We start from the raw sequence: 24,339 nt of genomic DNA, 5'->3' as shown, positions 1-24,339 counted from the left end.
TAGGCATCCCTTTTGGTAAAAAAAAAACACCCCACCATTCATCTATGTCGCTTGTTTCCACTTTCAAATGGGAAAAAAACTTTGTGATAATAATATTATACCGTATCATATTATCTATATTATTACTATATTATATGGTACTATTTTATAGTATTACTATACTATACTGTTTGTATACTTTAGTATAATTATAATATTCTATACTGTATATGTTATGCTGTACTATACTACACTATACTGTACTGTGTAATTTCTGAAGGGAAGTTTGTGCGTGTATCTACTTTAGCAATAAGTTGCATGAATAATCCATCTTTGAATCACAATATATAGCATGTCTTAAAGTATAGTTACTGTAAATCATAGGCCAAAAATACTGTTTATAAAAGTAGGGATAACTAAACACTTCAGGGTTAACTAAGCAGCATATAATAAGTGAAATCGATAATGATGAATTAAAACTAACAGTAACATATAATAAGGAATAGCAGCAACTGAAAACCCTGACCAACTCAAAACTACACTGCTGAAGCACTGATAACATGTTCTCTCTAAAAACTGGGGAAATTCCAGTGGTGTGTATACATTTGCAGGAGGCTTCTGAGTGCTGCCCAATGGTCAGGTTCTTGATAAATTCTAACAATCATTAATATTCAGGTCATGAATGCCAAGTTTTAAAAAATATTAATAACTCACTATTAGTAATTAATGGCAGAGGTGTTTTTCAGCAGGGACACTGTTCATATTTGGGGTTGGAAATCTCTTTATCACGGGCACTGGTCTCTCGCCTAGACAATTATTGTCTCTCGTTCCTCTGAACGCTAAATGCCAATGGCATCATTCAATCTTTGTGATCGTCAAAAAGATCAAGGCCAAATGCTTGCTAGTGGGGGGAGGGTGGTGTTGAGAATCATACTGCTTGTAAACACTCAACAAAGGACTGGTGCAGGGGCCAGTCTGCCTCCCACCAGGAAGAGCCCAACCTCTCATATTGCCTCGGTGACTCTGAATCTGACCAGTCACACTCTAAGACAAGAACAGATATGTTTCTTAGCTTTGCACTGTAGGAAATAAACAGCTTGGCCTCCTTTACTTTACTCCTTTTATCTGTGACTCCAGATGAGTTTTTCCTAACTTCTCTGAGCTTTAGCTTTCTCAATTTTGAGAACGGGACAATAATGCCTATTTTAATTTCTATACAATTTTATGTGAAGTGCATCGTAAATTGTAAATCATGATGCAAAAAGATACTATTAATTTTTTTAGTTTTTAAAGATCAGAGATTGCCCTGGACTATATATTCAATTCTCAAATACGATGGTTACAAGCTACATCATAAGCTCAATAAATATTCCTGGGTAATGAATGCAATGGCAAAACAGGGAGGATAGGGTTAAAATCCATAAGCGATCACAGCAATTACTGGAGTATAAATGGCAGCCTGTAGCCCAATGACAGTAAGTCGGATTGTGGGTAGGAGAGTCAGTGGGCTATACAGATTTTCAGAAGCACTTCATTATTGCCAAATTAAAATGTATAATGTTCTTTCCTATTTTCTGTATTTTTGGTGAGACCATACACTCTCCACAGTCAATTCAATTCAATCAAGCAGTTTTATTGAACATATGCTAAATTTTGGCACTGTTTTTGCTTTGAGAATTATTAATTATATATTTTAAATCTTCAAACAATAATCATTTCTAGTTCCCTTTTTATTACTGAAAAAAACCTTGTCTATCTTCTCTTTTATAGCCTTCTTTTCAAAAACACCTTCCCTAAGTATAATTTCCAAGATATTTTTTTCCCTCAGACACAATTTTCTCCCTTTTAAGCTTCCTCTTCCTACATTTTCCCTTCCTGTATTCTCTCAGCTTTTCTATGGAGTATTGTCTTTCTTTTCGCCAGCACACTAAGTAGTCCTAGAATAAACAATTTGGTATTCAAATTCTGGACACTCATTTTAATAAAAAGAAAGTTGTTAAGCAGAAGATGAAAATTACTTGTTCCTGTTCCAATTTTTATTCTGAGATAAATTTGTTTATAGTAGGAACTGGCATGTGAGTATGAATTTAGGTCGGTTAGAAATAGAAATCACCTATATCAATCGACTGAATATAATTTCCAATATCCTGGGTGATTGATTGGAAGTCAGGAGGGGAAAGGAGAAAGCAAGAGGAGAAGAGGGAGAGGGGAGGGATGGAGAGAAAATACGAAAGCATGTCAATGACTGTGCGTGTTGGTGAGAAGAGGCATAAAGTTCAAGTTTTTTCTCCTTTTAAGGTATTGTAGAGAGAAAATTCTCAATTAATAGCATAAAGTGAACTTTCAATGTATCTTTAAAATCCACAAAAGGCTAAGACTATCATTCTAATAGCATTTTACATCATGCCCAGGTTGTTCACAGTCTCTGATTTTTCTGTCAAAGGCCAAGGTGGAAAAATGGATACGTCATCCGTGACAAATATGTAAATATTGTATTGTGCATGAACCAAATGGAATAAAATGGAAAAGCTGCTAAAACACTTAGATAAAACATTCATTACTAGTAGTAATTATAAACTAAAATTGGAAATAAAAGTTCCATACGGGCAGAAGTGATTTTGTAGCTCCATTCACCTGTGTGCCCCTGTAGGTACATTCCACGTTTTCACTGCATAATTTGAAAGCAAAAGGCTGTTGTAGTCTTGGACCTCAATTACAGGAACAACAACAAAAAAAATTTAAAAAAATCTGTGATCACAATTCATGTCTTAAGGGATTTTAGCTTATTTTCTCCATTGTAGCAGCTGCTCTGGTTTCGGAGAAAATGATAGACAAGAAAACTATTAGCAGTTCTCCAGCTTAGGTAGTAGGAATGCGAACACCGACTAATAAGACAGGAACTGGCTTATTTGGGGCTGCATTAAATGGCTTACTGTAAAAGTTACACTGTTGTTTCATTACATTTTCAAAAGGCAAACAGACCTCTGATGTATTGCTAAGAACATGTGCTGTACTCTGTTAAGGTATGGGCCACTTCTGTATAATTCTGATCGAGGTTTAGGAGGCACCAAGAACTGTGGCCTTTCGGAGTCACCAGACACCGTGGTTACTTGGACCAGCCACATTTTGATTGAGTTCCCTTAGCACTCGCGGTGATAGGTTTTTGACAACTCAGAGGCCACTTGCTACCTGCCGGGCATCTCAGTTATAGTTATAATAAAATTCCGACTTAAATTGAGCAAGGTTTACACACCAGTGTCGTCCGCCCTTTTCTCCTTGTTCTGCTCTATTCCTATACTCCATACCCCCTGGCAGCCTTCAGATACAGAAGACAGTTTTCAGCCTTCCACTCTGTCCCACTACACCTCATCTCCTTCCAGCTAAACATATCCTCTCCTTCAGGGTGCTCCTTCCCCTGTTACAGCTCTAGGGGCCCTACTCTGAACACACTTCGTTCCAGTTGCAGCGCAGCTCTGAAAACCTAATGCGATGTTTTAGGCCTGGCTGTGGGTGTGCTCAACCTAGTGTAAGAAAGGCCATCATCCTCTTTGCTATGGAAATGTTCTTATTATAAAACAAATCTAAGGCCATATCAGCTTTTTTAGGCAATTACATTGCGCCTCTAATTCATAATTAAATGAATGTCTAGAATCTTTCATGTGTGTTTCTTTCAAGTTCCTCTCAATGGACTTTTTTTTTTTTTTTTTTTTTAACTGGAGGATGGGATTTTACATTTGTTTCCATTTCATTTTATTTCCCCAGATTTGTTCCAGTGTTATAGCCGGTACAGATCTTTCTGAGTCTTGGTTCTAGCTTCCATGTTATGAGTTATCCCTCAGTTTCATGCCATCTGCAAATTTGATTTCTAGGATGCCACTGGTTCCTAGGAATCATTCTAGAAACCCTTTTCTAATAGTAAAATTAAAGATAAAATTATACACGTATTTTATGTGATGCTTATATAAATAATTTTCCTTTCTATTAACTTTAGGATTTTTTATGTCTCATGAATATATTTACTAAAATTATGCCATAGTCCATTAAAATAAAGACTTTATTTACTAAGATAAGTGTTTAACTTTATATATGTCAGAAAAAAATGTGTTAAAAACTAGTTTTCATTAATTAATTCCCAGATTATACAGAAGGACCAAAAAATTATTTCCAATTATGACACTATAGTGGTACAGAAAAGACTTGGCATAACAGACTAAGCTAGAAGAATCAAATGGAATTCATAATAGACTCTGAATTCTCAGAGGCTTTGGAATTACTGAAAGAGCATGTAAGGTGATTGCTAATGGCTAAAACATAATGAATGGGAAAAAAAAAGACCGTCAAGTGTCATGAGCACATGTTATGTGTCCCGCATTGTTTTGCAGCCTTAAGGGAAACATGATAGAAAGACATACTCTAACACTTTGCAGTGATTTTGTGAGAACTGGCAACCAGAATGTGTTATTTCAGGCATGGCTGTGGGTGTGGTCTCTAACTGCTTCTCACTGATCTCAGATCAAAAGGGTTTGTGTTAATGGAGTCTCTGCTTGCTAACAGGTTAAAGTGTTTGCTTACCAGGACTTAGTAGGAGTTAGACTGGGAGTTAAAAAGCGTCTCCCCTCCAGGAGACATGGAACTTCTTCAAAGGAGGGCAGGCTTGGCCTTCTGAAAAGTTGTAGTCATGGTCACGGTTGATACAGTATTCCAAACTCCTGACATGTTTTTCCAATGGGAAGCTCCTGCCATTGCGTTAGGATATTCAGGAATACATGGTGATGCTGAAGTTTTATTGCTCTTTTTGGATTACCGTTCCAGAGTAATGAGCACCCCTCTAATTTATCACTCCTCCTCTTGAACCCAAAAAGCAAGACATCAACACTCATATTCTACAAGTTCTGGTAGGAAAAACAAAAATGGCAGTGGAGGTTTATTATTTCCTGCTAACAAGTACATTTACTGGATCAAAACTGCTTTTACACATAGAGAACTTCTAATATTATTTAACATTTTAATAGTCTTCTCATTAACTTAGACATGTTTACTTTTGCAATTCCATCAAAGAAATCTATTTTCTCTCTATCCAAACATTTAAACTAAAGCAGTTAACTCCAAATATACTGCCTTGTGTTTCTAACACCCTTAACTTGCCCACTGCAGTAGGTCAGTATGGCCTTCATTCTAGCTAATATGTCTTTACTTTAAGCCTTTCTCTCAGGTATTCATCTTCTGGCCTGCAGATTCAAGCTTCTCCTGCAGCTTCCTCTCTTTTATTCATAACATCTCAATTTTGGATATTTTCTCTGTACACCTATTCCCAGATATCTCAATATAAGATACAATTCCAGTTTTAAAGTACTTAGAGTCTCCTGGGGAATAAGCTCAAACATGTACAGGGCTATCTTGTTGCATAAAAGAGGCAGGTCAAACTCCTTGCCTGGCATTCAAAATCTTTCACAATTTTATCTCTACAACCTTCCTATCCATCTTGATCCCCCACTCAGCCTCAGTTCACATATGGTGAGCTCAAGCAAATCAAATTGCTTGCGAATCTTTTTCCATGTCCCATACACTTTCCTGCGCCTTTGTTTGCCTATAAACTAAATCCCAAGTCCTTCCTCACGGGCTATAATGCTCTTCATTTTACTTACACTGTTTTTCCAGAAGGGTCCTCCCTTTTCCTGTTTTCATGCCTTTACCCACATTAATTGCTCTTCCTAGAAATGTCCCTTTTATTTTATTCTCGAATGTCCCTCTATGAAGCTTCACCTTATCTCATCAATTGGAAGTACATAATTTTTTCCTACTTTGAACATCTAAATGTACTCAGTTGTGCCTTCCTTATAGGATTTATCACTTTTTAAATTAAAAAAAAAAATTTTTTTTTTTTGGCTGCATCTAGTCTTCGTTGCTGCGCGCTAGCTTTCTCTAGTTGCGGCAAGCGGGGGCTACTCTTCATTGCAGTGCGCGGGCTTCTCATTGTGGTGGCTTCTCTTGTTGCGGAGCACGGGCTCTAGGCGCACAGGCTTCAGTAGTTGTGGTGCATGGGCTTAGTTGCTCTGCAGCATGTGGGATCTTCCCGGACCAGGGGGTCGAACCCGTGTCCTCCTGCACTGGCAGGCAGATTCTCAACCACTGCAGCACCAGGGAAGTCTCACTTTTTAAACTTTTAATTTGAAATGAATTTAGGCTTACAGAAAAGTTGCAGAGAGTTTCCATTATACCCTTGAATCATATTCTCCTAAATGTAAATATATCATAGAACCATAGCACAATTTTCAAAATGAAGAACTGACATTGGTACAATACTTATAACTAAACTGGAGAGTTTATCTGGATTTCACCAGTTTTTCCAGTAATGCACTTCTCTGGTCCAGGATCCAATTCAGGATCCCACATTGCATTGCGGTCATGCCTCGTTCATCTCCTCCAAACTGTGACACTGCCTCAGCCTTTCCTTATCTTTCATGACTTTGACAATTTACCTAATAATATGATTGCAGCTGTACATGTATACTTCCTCACTCTGCTACAAGTTTCTCGAAATATTTGTCACTGAGACATGTTTTTATTCCCAATAATGTCTAGCACATGACGGGAGCTCAATAATTAATACTTCACTACATGTCAGAAACAATTAGAAAAGATAGTAACAAAATCTACATAATTAAATACTGAGCTGTGTGCTATAGTGACTCCAAGTTGTTACAAAAATTAGAGAGCAAGAGTGCCAAATCATAAGACAGAAAACGCTCTTTGCAGATATTATATCAGAGGCCATTATCTGAGCCCCCAGAGCAGGAATCATCAAAGCCCCCAGCCCGTGAGCTGATCATGGCACATTGATATCTGGTGGCAGCAGGAAGGGCAGACACAGCCTCAGTCCCAGAATCGAGCATGACTTGTCGGATCTCGCTACCAGTAGACTTCATCTGTCCTGTGACAGGGGTGGGTCCTTGCACACACTACTGAGCTAAAATAATTACTCCCTCTGTCCCTTACACCTTGGTTTCTATCCAATAGCTTCCTGTTATGAAGCTCAGGACAGAGAACTCTAGTTTTCTTGCCTGGGGTCCTGAGCCCTGGCTGGTTCTGTTTCTGGCTCTCCCTACAAGTGACTGACCAGTGTGTCTGGTGCCTCACACCATGACACCAGCACTCATCTACCCTCTGATATCCAGTTGCCTGGACTTCCCCATTGTTATGACATGTTTGGCCCTATTGAATCCCACTCCTCTTCCATGAAGCCAGGAGAAAGCTCAGCTGACAGGTCCATGCCTTTTATATGCTATCATACCCACTGGCTATCCTCCTTAGCCATGGAAGCTTCTTTTTCTCTTTCCCACCAGCACCTCCTGCTAAGTTCCAGCATATTGCAGAATTGTGCCCATTCTCCTTATGACTCAGATGTCTTTAGTTATTTCACTTTGTTTCTAGTCTCAAATTGCTATGATATCCACATAAAGCTATACTTCCTCATTACTGCTGTAGAGGCTGACTCTGTGTTTTTCCCATCTTGCTGAACTTGTTAGTGTTGGCTTGCTGAAGAATCCACCCATCTTCTGGGGCCACAGAAGCTTTGCTTTGTTTTGAAGGGACTGTAATTACTGACATCTGAAAGAGGGCATTCTTTAATTTCAATTCCATACTGCATCTTTCACAAAGACCCAGAAATACCATTTGACAGGTTCGAGAGAATTTGAACTGATATCTGTTGGGTTTTAACTGGGGCACTGCTGCATAATTTTTCATTTTCTTTGGAAGGCCTTACCACAAAGAGAAAACATGCCTAGTAGGGCCTCACAGAGGTGTTTTGACATTAGGCTTAATAAAGCATGAAGAACTCATTAATAAATAATGTTCTGCTAGGTTAACAAATAAAGCTGAGTGAACTAGCTAGACCCTGGAGTAAATCAAATCATGCATGCAGCCATGTGACCTGTTAACCTGCAGCAATCTCTTCACAGCTTCTGGTAGAGCCCAGTGCCACAATGCACAAGTGAACCCAGCACATGACAAAGGCAGGCACCTTTGGTTATGACACAAGCTGTCATTCTTCTTCATACTCTGTGGGTCCCCAAAAGTAAACAAACCTTTACTGTTATGATCAGGAGGCACATCAACGATACATTTTATCTTTGCTAGAAAGAAGGTTCCACTCATCAACATGTCTACACAACAGTAGACACAGTTATACCTTCTCGGCTCGTAGCCTTTGTCTCATTATCTACAGGTAGTTGACAAAAGAGAACTAGAGAATGAGTTAATGTGCACAGGCGAGCTAGTCAATTCAGCCAAAATGGTTACTGACGAACTTTTTGTCTGACTCAGAAAACCTTTAGGAATGACCAGAAACAGAGAAAAGAATCATCCTCTCTTTTCTAAAAGAAATGTATGTTCAGTGCTCCTGAAGAGTCCTTTGCTGGATTCAGAAGTTTTCATGGTTTTAGCTGGAGAGAGATTTCATGGCTGCCCAAAGTGGGTGAAAGCTCTCAGAGTGGTGGAGGGAGGGAGGGAAGCTTTGGTACTTTGGGCAGTTGTATTTCTCTTTTCGTTCTGTGGTGCTTAAGGCAGCTGCTGCTTCAAGGAAGCCCTTCTGAAGATTAAAAGCTTATGGACAGCTGTCAGGTGTAGGTTCAACATGACTCACTCCAGCTGCTCAACAATCTGGAGGGACAGAACCTCCTGCCCCCACACTCTTCTGATTGCCCACCTACTACGTTCACTAATGGGTTTAGCTGGAAAGCCAACCACCAAGCAAATAAGATGCAAACATTTCCAGGCACTGTTTTGATGAAACAACTTGTTGGGTGGGTTCAATTTCAACTCAAAGCCTTGCCAACCATGCTCATATGCACAAATTTACACATCTTGCCAGACCTTTTATGTGGTTATGATGACAAAGCCATTAGGCTGCCATTTAAATGCTGTTCCAAAGCTGCAGATTTAAAGGCAATCATTATCCCGAGAATGAAAGTATTCCATTAAACACTCTTACTTGAATATTTTCACAATTCCTATATACTTATGTGTATGTATATGCCATATATACACAGTTATATGATTATATAAAGTTATCTATTTATAGTTTCTTCATTTTCAAGTTAATGGAAACAATGAAAATGAAGGAACAATCAGGGTTCAAAGTAATGCATGACAAGATTTCATTTTTGAGAAAACAAGAGAGGCCATGTGGAATAGTAGCAATGAGAATAGTCTATAATTATTGAGACTTACAAAGTACTTCATGTGACTCATCTCCTTTAATTCCAATAGCCCTAAGTTGTTGGCAATATTATCATCTGCATTTTACATAGGATGAAATTGAGACAGTGAGTTGAAGGTATCCAAGATCACACGGATAGTAAGCAGCAGAACTGGGGATTTGAATATAGGCGATATGATTCCAGAATTCACCTTCTTAATTGTTATTCTATACCACCCCTGTTATGCTATCAGGAAATCCAGTCATGGATGGCTCTACCACTGAACTGGGAATAATGGGACTTCCTTTGTCCTCATATTAAAATGGGTTTAGGATTAGGCTAAATATTTGTTACCTTCCTATATGATTATTCTAATAAACATTATGTTACGTACATATACATGGTCCCCGACTTACAGTTTTTTGACTTTACAATGGTGCAAAAGCAATATGCATTCTGTAGAAACCATACTTCGAATTTCCATCTTTTCTGGGGCTAGCAATATGGTGGATACTCTCTCATGATGCTGGGCAGAGGCAGTGAGCTCCCGGTCAGCAACGCAGTCACAATGGTAAACAATCGACACACTAACAAACATCCTGCACCCATATAACCATTCTGCTTTTCACTTTCAGTACAGTACTCAATATATTACATGAGATATTCAACACTTTATTATAAAATAGACTTTGTGTTAGATGATTTTGCCCAACTGTAGGCTCGTGTAAATGTTCTGAGCACATTTAAGGTAGGTGAGGCTAAGCTATGATGTTTGGTAGGTTAGGGGTATTAAATACATTTTCTACTTACAATGGGTTAAAGGGGATGTAACCCCATCGTAAGTTAAGATCTGTTTTTAAATTATTTTGCTTGCAATAGTGATGGTTCTCAACTGCAAGTTACAAAATGAAATTGAAAAAATTCATTTTGATATCTGAACAACTAAGCAGTTCTAGTTTCAGCGACAAATGTCCTTGACATTTAGCCAAACATATATTGGTATAAATACTTTTCTTCATAAAGTAAACAATACTTAACACCACAGTGTTGAAAATTTTGGTTCTTTTGGAAAGAACAAAACTTGGTTGAAAGGCCCCTAAGTCTTTCAGTAGATATGAAACTTTGAAGGAAAGATTCTATTTCCTGATCAGCTAGGAGCAAGCTGGGATTTTGACAGTCTACTCTGAAGAAATGGGAAATGCAATGCCTTGATTAGGTTTAGCATGAGGCTGTATTTGATCCCTGTTAAGAAACAAGCACCTACGGGAGACCTTCAAGATGGCGGAGGAGTAAGATGTGGAGATCACTTTCTTCCCCACAAATACATCAGAAATACATCTAAGTGGAAAAACTCCTACAGAACACCTACTGAACGCGGGCAGAAGACCTCAGACTTCCCAAAAGGCAAGAAACTCCCCACATACCTGGGTAGGGCAAAAGAAAAAAGAAAAAACAGAGACAAAAGAATAGGGATGGGACCTGCACCACTGGGAGGGAGCTGTGAAGGAGGAAAGGTTTCCACACACTAGGAAGCCCCTTCACTGGCAGAGATGGGGGGGGGAATGGTGGTTGGGGGAAGCCTTGGAGCCATGCAAGAGAGAGCAGCAACAGGGGTGCAGAGGGCAAAGCGGAGAGATTCCCGCACAGAGGATCAGTGCCAACCAGCACTCATCAGCCCGAGAGGCTTGTCTGCTCACCCGCCGGGGCGGGCGGGGGCTGGGAGCTGAGGCTTGGGCTTCGGAGGTCGGATCTCAGGGAGAGGACTGGGGTTGGCTTCGTGAACACAGCCTGAAGGGGGCTAGTGCGTCACAGCTAGCCGGGAGGGAGTCTGGGAAAAAGTGTGGAACTGCCTAAGAAGCAAGAGACCATTGTTCTGGCGTGCACGAGGAGACGGGATTCAGAGCATGGTCTAAACAAGCTCCAGAGATGGGCGCGAGCCACGGCTATCAGCGCGGACCCCAGAGACAGGCATGAAACGCTAAGGCTGCTACTGCAGCCACCAAGAAGCCCGTGTGCAAGCACAGGTCACTATCCACACCTCCCCTCCCAGGAGCCTGTGAAGCCCACCACTGCCAGGGTCCCGTGATCCAGGGACAACTTCCCCGGGAGAAAGCACAGCGCGCCTCAGGCTGGTGCAACGTCACGCCGGCCTCTGCCACCGCAGGCTTGCCCCGCATCCGAACCCCTCCCTCCCTCCCTCCCGCCCACTCCACCCCCCCTCCCCCACACTCCCACCCCCCCACCCCCCCACTGAGTGAGCCACAGCCGCCTAATCAGCTGCTACTTTAACCCCGTCCTGTCTGGGTGGGGACAGATGCCCTCAGGCGACCTACATGCAAAGGCGGGGCCAAACCCAAAGCTGAACACCAGGAGCTGTGCAAACAAAGAAGAGAAAGGGAAATCTCTCCCAGCAGCCTCAGGAGCAGTGGATTAAATCTCCACAATCAACTTGATGTACCCTGCATCTGTGGAATACCTGAATAAACAATGAATCATCCCAAAATTGAGGCGGTGGACATTGGGAGCAACTGGAAACTTGGGGTTTGCTTTCTGCATCTAATTTGTTTCTGGTTTTATGTTACCTTTCTTTAGTATTTGGAGTTTGTTATCATTGGTAGATTTGTTTATTGATTTGGTTGCTCTCTTCCTTTTTTTTTTTATATATATAGATATATATTTTTTTCTCCTTTTTCTCTTTCTGTGAGTGTGTATGTGTATGCTTCTTTGTGTGATTTTTGTCTGTATAGCTTTGCTTTTACCATTGGTCCTAGGGTTGTGTCTGTCCGTTTTTTTTTTTTAGCATAGTTTTTAGCGCTTGCTATCATTGGTGGATTTGTTTTTTGGTTAGGTTGCTCTCTTCTTTCTTATTTTTGTTTTCCTTTTTAAATTACTTTTTAATTTTTTAAATTTTTAATAATTAAAAAAACTTTTTATTTTAATAACTTTATTTTATTTTATTTTTCTTTCTTTATTTCTTTTTTTCTCCCTTTTCTTCTGAGCCGTGTGGCTGAAAGGGTCTTGGTGCTCTGGGCAGGTGTCAGGCCTGTGCCTCTGAGGTGGGAGAGCCAAGTTCAGGACATTGGTCCACCAGAGATCTCCCAGCTCCACGTAATATCAAATGGTGAAAGCTCTCCCAGAGATCTCCATCTCAATGCTAAGACCCAGCTCCACTCAACGACCAGCAAGCTACAGTGCTGGACACCCTATGCCAAACAATTAGCAGGACAGGATCACAACCCCACCCATTAGCAGAGAGGCTGCCTAAAATCATAATAAGGTCACAGACACCCCAAAACACACCAAAAAACATGGTACTGCCCACCAGAAAGACAAGACCCAGCCTCATCCACCAGAACACAGGCAGCACTCTCCTCCACCAACAAGCCTACACAACCAACTAAACTAACCTGAGCCACTGCAGGCAGACACCAAAAACAACAGGAACTACGAACCTGCAGCGTGCAAACAGGAGACCCCAAACACAGTAAGTTAAGCAATATGAGAAGACAGAGAAATACACAGCAGATGAATGAGCAAGGTAAAAACCCACCAGACCAAACAAATGAAGAGGAAATAGGCAGTCTACCTGAAAAAGAATTCAGAGTAATGATAGTAAAGATGATCCAAAATCTTGGAAACAGAATGGAGAAAATACAAGAAAAGTTTAACAAGGACCTAGAAGAACTAAAGAGCAAACAATGATGAACAACAAAATAAATGAAATGAAAAATTCTCTAGAAGGAATCAATACCAGAATAACTGAGGCAGAAGAACAGATAAGTGACCTGGAAGATAAAACAGTGGAAATAACTACCACAGAGCAGAATAAAGAAAAAAGAATGAAAAGAATTGAGGACAGTCTCAGGGACAACATTAAATGCACCAACATTCGAATTATAGGGGTCCCAGAAGAAGAAGAGAAAAAGAAAGGGACTGAGAAAATGTTTGAAAAGATTATAGTTGAAAACTTCTCTAATATGGGAAAGGAAATAGCCAATCAAGTCCAGGAAGTGCAGAGAGTCCCATACAGGATAAATGCAAGGAGAAACACACCAAGACACATATTAATCAAACTATCAAAAATTAAATACAAAGAAAAAATATTAAAAGCAGCAAGGGAAAAACAACAAAAACATACAAGGGAATCCCCATGAGGTTAACAGCTGATCTTTCAGCAGAAACTTTGCAAGCCAGAAGGGAGTGGCAGGACATATTTAAAGTGATGAAAGGGAAAAAACTACAACCAAGATTATTCTACCCAGCAAGGATCTCATTCAGATTCGATGGAGAAATTAAAATCTTTACAGACAAGCAAAAGCTAAGAGAATTCAGCACCACCAAGCCAGCTTTACAACAAATGCTAAAGGAACTTCTCTAGGAAGGAAACACAAGAGAAGGAAAGACCTAGAATAATAAACCCAAAACAATTAAGAAAATGGTAATAGGAACACACATATCGATAACTACCTTAAATGTAAATGGATTAAATGCTCCAACCAAAAGACACAGACTGGCTGAATGGATACAAAAGCAAGACCCGTATATATGCTGTCTAAAAGAGACCCACTTCAGACCTAGGGACACATACAGACTGAAAGTGAGGGGACGGAAAAAGATATTCCATGCAAATGGAAATCAAAAGAAAGCTGGAATAGCAATTCTCATGTCAGACAAAATAGACTTTAAAATAAAGACTATTACAAGAGATAAAGAAGGACACTACATAATGATTAAGGGATCAATCCAAGAAGGAGATATAACATTTGTAAATATTCAGGCACCCAACATAGGAGCACCTCAATACATAAGGCAAATGCTAACAGTCATAAAAGGGGAAATTGACAGTAACACGATCATAGTAGGGGACTTTAACACCTTACTTTCACCATTGGACAGATCATCCAAAATGAAAATATATAAGGAAACACAAGCTTTAAATGATACATTAAACAAGATGGACTTAATTGATAGTTATAGGACATTCCATCCAAAAACAACAGAATACACTTTCTTCTCAAGTGCTCATGGAACATTCTCCAGGATGGATCATATCTTGGGTCACCAATCAAGCCTTGGTAAATTTAAGAAAACTGAAATCGTATCAAGTATCTTCTCTGACCACAATGCTATGAGACTATATAACAATTACAGGAATAAAATCTGTAAAAAATACAAACACATGGAGGCTAAACAATACACTACTAAATAGCCAAGAGATCACTGAGGAAATCAGAGAGAAAATTTTAAAATACCTAGAAACAAATGACAATGAAAACACAACAATCCAAAACCTATGGGATGTAGGAAAAGCAGTTCTAAGAGGGAAGTTTATAGCAATACAATCCTACCTCAAGAAACAAGAAAAATCTCAAATAAACAATCTAACCTTACACCTAAAGCAATTAGAGAAAGAAGGACAAAAAACCCCCAAAGTTAGCAGAAGGAAAGAAATCATAAAGATCAGATCAGAAATAAATGATAAAGAAATGAAGGAAATGATAGCAAAGATCAATAAAACTAAAAGCTGTTTCTTTGAGAAAATAAACAAAATTGATAAACCATTAGCCAGATTCATCAAGAACAAAAAGGGAGAAGTGTCAAATCAACAGAATTAGAAATGAAAAAGGAGAAGTAACAACTGACACTGCAGAAATACAAAGGATCATGAGAGGTGAGTACAAGCAACTTTTTGCCGATAAAATGGACAATCTGGAAGAAATGGACAAACTCTTAGAAAAGCACAACCTTTCAAGACTGAACCAGGAAGAAATACAAAATATAAACAGACCAATCACAAGCACTGAAATTGAGACTGTGATTAAAAATCTTCCAACAAACAAAACCCAGGACCAGATGACTTCACAGGCGAATTCTATCAAACATTTAGAGAAGAGTTAACACCTATCCTTCTCAAATTCTTCCAAAATATAGCAGAGGGAGCAACACTCCCAAGCTCATTCTACAAGGCCACATCACCCTGATACCAAAACCACACAAAGATGTCACAAAGAAAGAAAATTACAGGCCAATATCACTGATGAACATAGATGCAAAAATCCTCAACAAAATACTAGCATAAATAATCCAACAGCAAATTAGAAGGATCATATACCATGATCAAGTGGGGATTATCCCAGGAATGCAAGGATTCGTCAATATATGCAAATCTATCATGTCATATACCATATTAACAAATTGAAGGAGAAAAACCATATGATCATCTCAATAGATGCAGAGAAAGCTTTCAACAAAATTCAACACCTATTTATGATAAAAACCCACCAGAAAGTAGGCATCGAGGGGACTTACCTCAACATAATAAAGGCCATATATGACAAACCCACAGCCAACATCATTCTCAATGGTGTAAAACAGAAACCATTTCCTCTAAAATCAGGAAGAAGACAAGGTTGTCCATTCTCACCACTATTATTCAACATAGTTTTGGAAGTTTTAGACACAGCAATCAGAGAAGAAAAAGAAATAAAAGGAATCCAAATTGGGAAAGATGACTTAAAGCTGTCACTGTTTGCAGATGACATGATACTATACATAGAGAATCCTAAAGATGCTAGCAGAAAACTACTAGAGCTAATCAATGAATTTGGTAAAGTAGCAGGATATAAAGTTAATGCATAGAAATCTCTTGCATTCCTATACACTAATGATGAAAAATCTGAAAGAGAAATTAAGGAAACACTCCCATTTACCATTTCAACAAAAAGAATAAAATACCTAGGAATAAACCTACCTAAGGAGACAAAACACCTGTATGCAGAAAGTATAAGACACTGATGAAAGAAATTAAAGATGATACAAACAGATGGAGAGATATACCATGTTCTCGGATTGGAAGAATGAACATTGTGAAAATGACTATACTACCCAAAGCAATCTACAGAGTCAATGCAATCCCTATCAAACTACCAATGGCAGTTTCCACATAACTAGAACAAAAATTTTCACAATTTGTATGGAAACACAAAAGACTACGAATAGCCAAAGCAACCTTGAGAAAGAAAAACAGAGCTGGAGGAATCGGGCTCCCGGACTTCAGACAATACTACAAAGCTACAGTAATGAAAAAAGTATGGCACTGGCACAAAAACAGAAATATTGATCAATGGAACAGGATACAAAGCCCAGAGATAAACCCACGCACATATGGTCAACTTATCTTTGATATAGGAGGCAAGAATATACAATGGAGAAAAGACAGCCTCTTCAATAAGTGGTGTTGGGAAAACTGGACAGCTACATGTAAAAGAATGAAATTAGAACACTTCCTAACACCACACACAGAAATAAACTCAAAATGTATTAAAGACCTAAATGTAAGGCCAGACACCATCAAACTCTTAGAGGAAAACATAGGAAGAACACTCTATGACATAAATCACAGCAAGATCCTTTTTGACCCACCTCCTAGAGAAATGGAAATGAAAACAAAAATAAACAAATGGGACCTAATGAAACTTCAAAGCTTTTGCACAGCAAAGGAAGCCATAAACAAGACGAAAAGACAACCCTCAGAATGGGAGAAAATATTTGCAAGCGAAGCAACCGACAAAGGATTAATCTCCAAAATATATAAACAGCTCATGCAGCTCAATATCAAAAAAACAAACAACCCAATCCAAAAATGGGCAGAAGACCTAAATAGACACTCTCCAAAGAAGATATACAGATTGCCAACAAACACATGCAAGGATGCTCAACATCACTAATCATTAGAGAAATGAAAATCAAAACTACAATGAGGTATCACCTCACACCAGTCAGAATGGCGATCATCAAAAAATCTACAAATAATAAATGCTAGAGAGGGTGTGGAGAAAAGGGAACCCTCTTGCACTGTTGGTGGGAATGTAAATTGATACAGCCACTATGGATAACAGTATGGAGGTTCCTTTAAAAACTAAAAATAGAACTACCATACGACCCAGCAATCCCACTACTGGGCATATACCCTGAGAAAACCATAAATCAAAAAGAGTCATGTACCACAATGTTCATTGCAGCTCTATTTACAATAGCCAGGACATGGAAGCAACCTAAGTGTCCATTGACAGATGAATGGATAAAGAAGATGTGGCACTTGTATACAATGGAATATTACTCAGCCATAAAAAGAAACGAAATTGAGTTATTTGTAGTGAGGTGGATGGACCTAGAGTCTGTCATACAGAGTGAAGTAAGTCAGAAAGAGAAAAACAAATACCGTATGCTAACACATATGTATGGAAACTAAAAGCAAAATGTTTCTGATGAACCTAGGGGCAGGATAGGAATAAAGACGCAGAGGTAGAGAATGGACTTGAGGACACGAGGATGGGGAAGGGTAAGCTGGGACCATGTGAGAGAGTGGTATGGATATATATACACTACCAAATGTAAAATAGATAGCTAGTGGGAAGCAGCCACATAGCACAGGGAGATCAGCTTGGGGCTCTGTGACCACCTAGTGGGTGGGATAGGGAGGGTGGGAGGGAGGGAGATGCAAGAGGGACGAGATATGGGGATATATGTATATGTATACCTGATTCACTTTGTTATACAGCAGAAACTAACATACCATTGTAAAGCAATTATACTCCAATAAAGATGTTACAAAAATAAATTAAAAAAAAGAATCAAGCATCTAATTTTCCTATGTCTAGAGTCCAAATCATTAGGAAATATACTCTGCTGTCAACACACGAATAAAATGTTTTTGTACTTTTTTGCTTAAGCTTCTGCATGCACTGAACTTGTTTACATATGAAATATAGAAAGATAATTTATAATGGCCATGTCAATCCATATAGAAAATTGTATTTATTATTAACTCTTGTGTAATCTGACTTCTTATTTCTCTGTCCTTTACTTGTCCAAATAGATTAAAAGCTCTTTGTGGGAAGAAACTGCATTTGCTATTTCTTTGTTACCCTTTTGAAAACAATTGTACTTTCCACAGTGTGATTTATTATGCAAGTCTAAACTCTAGACAAGAATGTGTAAATGCAAATACTTATTCACAATAAATGTGGTGCCCCAGGGCACTATTTCTAGCTTATAATAATTTGGGTATTATATTACATGATACTGTCTGTCAAACTATACTCCCAATCACATTACTTTTATTTTTACCCATTTACATAATGTGTGAAAAGACAGTGAAAGGCAAAGGTATGTTCAATTTTCTCAGCCCAAGAGACAAATGAAGACACTCTTGGACCTGTAGGTTTACCTAGAAGTGAAGTCTGGCCCACTAATTCCCTTGGCTATCAGAGACCAATCATCTATGAAGTGATTAAAAATGGAAAAATAATGTTCCTTTGGGAAAAGAATATGCAAAAAATGTTGCTGCCTTCTAAACCATAAATATTCATGGGAGGGGGGAGAGGAGAAGGAAGAGGAGAGAAATTTCCAAGGATATCACTAAAGGCTTCAGACAAAATGAATTTAATCAATCAAAAATAAGCACAAATCAGTTATTTTCAAAGGTTTTTTTTCCACTGGTAACCTGAAGTATATTAGCTTTGTATTTTCTTAAACATCTTTTTTTATTATTGTTGAAAATAAAAAACAATCTAAAATGCCTAATGCTAGAATGCTAATAATTACCCATGACATCAATAAGAACCAGATGTAGTCTTAAATTATAATTTTCAATTAATTTTACTTATTATAGAATACTTTAATTGAACTGTGTCATGGATATTGGAACAGATAGCAGATCCAATTTTTAGCTTGGTAGTCTTATAGGATTTACAAGTGTACAAAAGCAGGAGTAAAAACTGGTTGAATTACTCATTTTCTTACTTCATTTACCATCAGACAAAACCATTAAAATCTTGCTAAGTTCACAAAGTACTCATTAAGTCTTCTGGACCCTGTGTCTTTACAGCTGTTTTCTTTAACCATCCTCATCAATCATTTAAAGTCATGTGCCTAATGTTATATATACTTTTTAATATACTTAAAATTTAAATTATGTTGGTTTAATAAATGATATGCCTGGAAATACATGTGAAAATTCTATTCTGTTCAATGAGAAACCCCAATTTTATCATTATATAAAGCCATGGTTATATCCTTCATTTCAAGCAAATTTAGAAACCATTTATAAGAACCAAACATACAGCATTTTAAGATGTATTATAATGTTTAAACTAAAAACTGTCTTAGAAAATTAACTGATATTGCTTTAATTGTTTAATTGTTTTTTGCATATGAAATTCCCTAGGCTTAGCAGACAGAGTTTTTTTATACTTTGCTTTGTGTTTTGAATATATTGCCTCTCTGCTCTATTAAATCTACTGGCATTATTTTCCAGTGAGTTACATAATTTTCCCTTATGAGGGTTCAGAGTTCTCACATGACTCTGTATCATTTCCTAAAGACTCTGAAGAACCCAGGGCCCAGGTGTTACTTAAGCTGTTTTCTAAACTCAGGACTTTACTATATATAACTTTCTCCTTCCACAATTTATTGAAAAATAATAATGTTGTATTACACTTGTACCATATATACTGATTAATAGGTAAGTAATTTCATGACTCATAAATTATTTTTCAAAGAAAAAAATCTCAAAAGATCATTAAGAAAAGCTCACTTCTGGTACTGCTGAAGAAGTTATCAAATAACAGGCCATTTCTGGGAGCTTAGGCACACTCACTAATCAGGTGACTTTGTGAAATTCAAAGGTATGGTCAACTCTCCTTAATTAAAAGGAAACATTATTTTAATAATAAGCATTGGGAAATCTTAGGTAGAGTGATTTGGCAAGCAAAGTATGGATTGTGATTTTTTTTTTAATTTTTATTTATTTATTTATGGCTGTGTTGGGCCTTCGTTTCTGTGCAAGGGCTTTCTCTAGTTATGGCAAGCGGGGGCCACTCTTCATCGCGGTGCGCGGGCCTCTCACTGTCGCGGCCTCTCTTGTTGGGGAGCACAGGCTCCAGACGCGCAGGCTCAGCAATTGTGGCTCACGGGCCTAGTCGCTCCGCGGCATGTGGGATCTTCCCAGACCAGGGCTCGAACCCGTGTCCCCTGTATTGGCAGGCAGATTCTCAACCACTGCACCACCAGGGAAGCCCTGGATTGTGATGTTTAAAGAATGGATTCCTGTCCTAGTTCTACTATTAATAGGCTTCCTGGCCCTACACACAACCATCTAACCTGCACAAATAACTTACCCTCTTTGGGACACATTTTTTCACACCTTTAAAATAAAGGCAGTTGGACTAGAATTTCTGGGATCATTTCCAGCTCACACAGGCTGTAATCTATAGCGTCGGTAGTTATGGCTGTACATGGTTATCAACATGAAAATAATTCTTAAATGGCATCACAAAATGAACTAAATTAGAAATGACTAATGGGTTGTTTTTTTTTTAATATGTGCTCAAATTTGGAGTTCAGTCCTTATTTTTCTGGGAATCAAGTAAGAATCTTATCTAAAGTGTCCAAAACCAGATACTCTCAAAATCCAGGTTAATTCTAGAAGTTAATATATTCTAACTTGATGCTTGAGTCTTTTTGAACTAATTAGGCACTGTGTAACATTACTGATGAAGATTATGGTTGCACTGATACTATAATTTAAAATTACTTCATGAATTATAAATTGTCAGAACAAAAGAAGGAAGTTTAAATTTAATATAACTTTTTATTCTTCATTGTTTGACCCCCTTTGGAAATTCCACAGCACCCTTTGGAGAACACTTGTTAATTAGACTACCTATAATAAAACCAAGCTCTAAAGCTAAAATTTAATAAACACATGCAGTTGATTAATTTGGGGAACTCTAAGGTGAGTATCTCAAGTATGAATGTCAATGTATAGAAGCTTATCGGTAAAAAAAGAATATTTGAGCAATGGTCATTTGATAATGACTCCACCCTCCAAGTACAATCCTCATATTCTGATTTAAAGACAACCAAAATGAACATAGAGAAACACCTGCCAGAAGAGCTGGTACAAACAGTACTGGATCTGATCCTACTCCTGTCATATCATTCCCTCCCCCTTTTTACCTTTAATCCACGTTTTCTTTCTTTCATACCTAATCACCGTCTATGATACTACATAATTCACTTACTTGGTAGGATTATTTTTTATTGTCTGCACGTCCTAAGAGAAGGCCATATTTTGCTCACTGATGCAGCTCAAGTCCTAGGACAGCCTGGCACTTAGTAATTATTAACCAAATACTTGTTGACTGAATGAAGAAATGGAGTTTGCAGTGGAATAAAATGTGTCCAGTTATGGGTCTTGTTTCTCAGCTGAAATCACAGTACTATACATAAAAAACCCCACCAAGCCAGTATAGTTTATAAAGTTCATATTGGGCTTGCTGGACATTTACTTCTTCTGTTATAAAAAATCAATCATTGAATTTGGCAGTGTTGACCAGGCACAATGAAAATGTAGTTGTCATGGGATGGTGCATATGTACCTTACTCATTAAAGAAGAGCAGTTAACAAAAGAACAAAGTTAATTCCTTGAACATCAGCATGAAGTTAGAAGAGCTTGCGGTTGACACCCATCAAATCTATTTGACTTTAGCCAACTTGATGAAACTGCCATCTAAAATTTTCTTATTCAAAGGATGAGACCAATATCTTAGTAACCTACATTATAGTAATGTGTGGTTTACATAATTCAATTTGAATTTATTACAGATACAATTATTTTAATACTAGGAGAAAAAAGATGCTATTCGAGCAATCTTTACTTTCTCAAACAAAGTAAGGAAAGTTTGAACCATATGGTTGAAGTTGAGGCCTAGTAAGAAAGAAATTAAACTGAAGAAAATGTATGTAAATTAGAGAAACTGTGCCATCTAGGGAAAAAAATGCTACTGTAAAATATAATAGCTTCATTAAAAAAATTTTTTTGCTGAAGTAATATATCATACAGGCCAATGTACTACATTTTTATTTTTGAATATTTTTTCTCCTTTTGTTTTAATGGGAGTGCCACATGCTGGCATACATGGCATTTCTTTACAATTTTAGGTCAGAAAAAATAAGCTTTTTCCTCTCATAATTTTTCATGCTCTACAAAGTCTGCCATCATAAGCCACTTTGCATTTATTATAAATAGGTATTACATTAGGAAAGCAATTCAAATGTATTCCATTTCACTTGTGAAGCTAAGCGGCTTTGCATTATAACTAAGTTGAGTTAATGGGACTATGCTTAAAGAATGTGTTAACCTGGAACTGAAGTTACCTACTTGTTTCCTACTCAACTTAGGAGTCTACAAAATGAAGGCAGGAAACCTGCTGTGAGCAGGATAGGAAAATTATTATAATCTGCATTCCTAAATTGAACGAGAATTTTTGCTCAGCAGAAACCTCTTGACTGCAAAAACTCTGAAATTGTATCCTGCTGTCAAGAATACCTGTTGGGGTGGGGGGGAATCCAAACATCCCACTTTTCTTCATATCAAATAAGTGTAAGGCATACATTTACAGTCTTAGTGGAAGCTATCTTTCTTTTCACAAAGAGAAGCAACTTGTAACCCTTTCTGCTGAAAATGAAAAAGAAATTTTCATTAATCAAGTACTTACTTCTTGGTTAATAGGTAGTTTTAACTCTCTTTGATACCAAAATACTTTCTCTTGAAAATAAATTTCAGTATACATGTTTTGCTTTATAATACAGAAGGTGACATTCTTTTGTTTTAGTCCAGCACCTAAAATACAGATTATTGATATTTCTTGGGATGTTTTTAGAAGTTTGCTGAACAAACTCTTATGGTAGCCCTTAAAGCCATTATTTATTCATGACTGTATACCTTTATTATGTATTACACATATCAGCATTCACATAAAGTTTTTCTTTTGTCTTAGTTAATGCCTTTGGCCCTAAGCATCACTTTTTCTGATATTAAGATTCTAACTCCTAATTTCTTTAGATTGTATTTGCCTAGTACACTTGTTTTAAAATTGTTTTTAGTACCGTTTTATTTTAGTGGACTAGGTAAACAGTTGGATGTGAATGTGTGCACTGGGTTGTGAGGCAATATTTTTTTTTACTCTGGATTTTGTCAAAAAGGCATGAAATCCACTGGTATAGTTATTGACAGAGAAAATTTGTGATATCCTAAGTATTCCATTGAAGCAAAAATCCCATTAACCACAGCTGTTTTCAAACAATTAGAAACATGCCATCAGAAAAGTACCAAAGTACCAAATGGTATCAGGGGAAATGGAAGTTTGAGTTGAATGCCCAAAGAGTAATTGAGAATGTGAAAAGAAAATGTTGTTTTTATAAATCTTAAAATAGTAAGTGCTAAGATAATCATGACTGCCATCATGGTATGACTGACCATAAAACTCTGACAGGAAATTCCTTATGGGATTAGCAGAGTTATGCGTGGTGTGGTAAAGTGTGACCCGTCTCAATACCCAGCACCAGCAATTGCCATTTTGTGACTCTGCTACCTTCCCCTTTCCATCTGCTCTTTGCAGTCTTACATTAAAAACCTAATTTTTACAGGCTTCCCACCAATACGTAGGCCTCGTCTCCAGGTCCTTGTTTTCTCCATTATCCCCTCTAACCAGTTAGAGGTCAAGTCCTGATAATTCTTCCTTCAAAAGATGCATTGCATCCATGTCTTTCTCTTTCCACTTCCCTTCTCACCTCTTGTCCCGACTATTGTTTTAACCACCTATCCATCCCCTCTACTCTACTCAGCCTATCCTTTCACTTTCAAATTTTTAAATAACTTTGTTTTTGTTGTATCCCGGTATCTGTATAGACAGAATTTGGTTCAGCACTGTGATCCAAGCTGAAAATATTTTCTTTAACAAAAATCTATATATTTCTTTACATTTATTGATATGAAAGATAAAACAAACCTATTTTGTCATAATATTTTTAAGTTTTCTATTAAAGGTTTTAAGTCTTAAAAAACTTTCATTATATGATCTGTTTTCTTTGCTTAATATATGTATGTAACTTCTTAAGAATATTTAATAGAGTGCACATTTTCTTCTAATTTGTAACTTTATAAGTTCATATGATAACCTACATATAAAGTTTGTAACTTCATATAATAACCTTAATCTTCTATATCTTTAGAATATTCACTATTTCCCTATTATGACTGATAGAAAAAGTAGCATTTTTTCCCCTCTGTCTCCCCATTCTTTTTCACCTAAT

The 24,339-nt window shown here is 37.7% G+C and overlaps 1 protein-coding gene across 6 annotated transcripts in view; it reads right to left on the bottom strand.

Moving 5' to 3' along the window:
* HS3ST5 (heparan sulfate-glucosamine 3-sulfotransferase 5) overlaps positions 1-24,339 on the bottom strand; it is a 276,042-nt gene that overhangs the window by 142,467 nt on the left and 109,236 nt on the right. The window contains exon 1 of one of the 6 annotated variants that reach the window (XM_059941375.1): positions 21,266-21,314. The exons of the other annotated variants lie outside the window; for them this stretch is intronic. The gene's annotated coding sequence lies outside the window, so the exon portion shown is untranslated. Of the gene's footprint in view, positions 1-21,265; positions 21,315-24,339 lie in introns of those variants that run through there. 6 annotated transcript variants of the gene reach the window in all.

The sequence above is a fragment of the Balaenoptera ricei genome, chromosome 12 (assembly GCF_028023285.1).
Source record: "Balaenoptera ricei isolate mBalRic1 chromosome 12, mBalRic1.hap2, whole genome shotgun sequence".
In the NCBI taxonomy this organism is placed as follows: Eukaryota; Metazoa; Chordata; class Mammalia; order Artiodactyla; family Balaenopteridae; genus Balaenoptera; species Balaenoptera ricei.
This window is presented reverse-complemented; position numbering and strand designations above follow the sequence as displayed.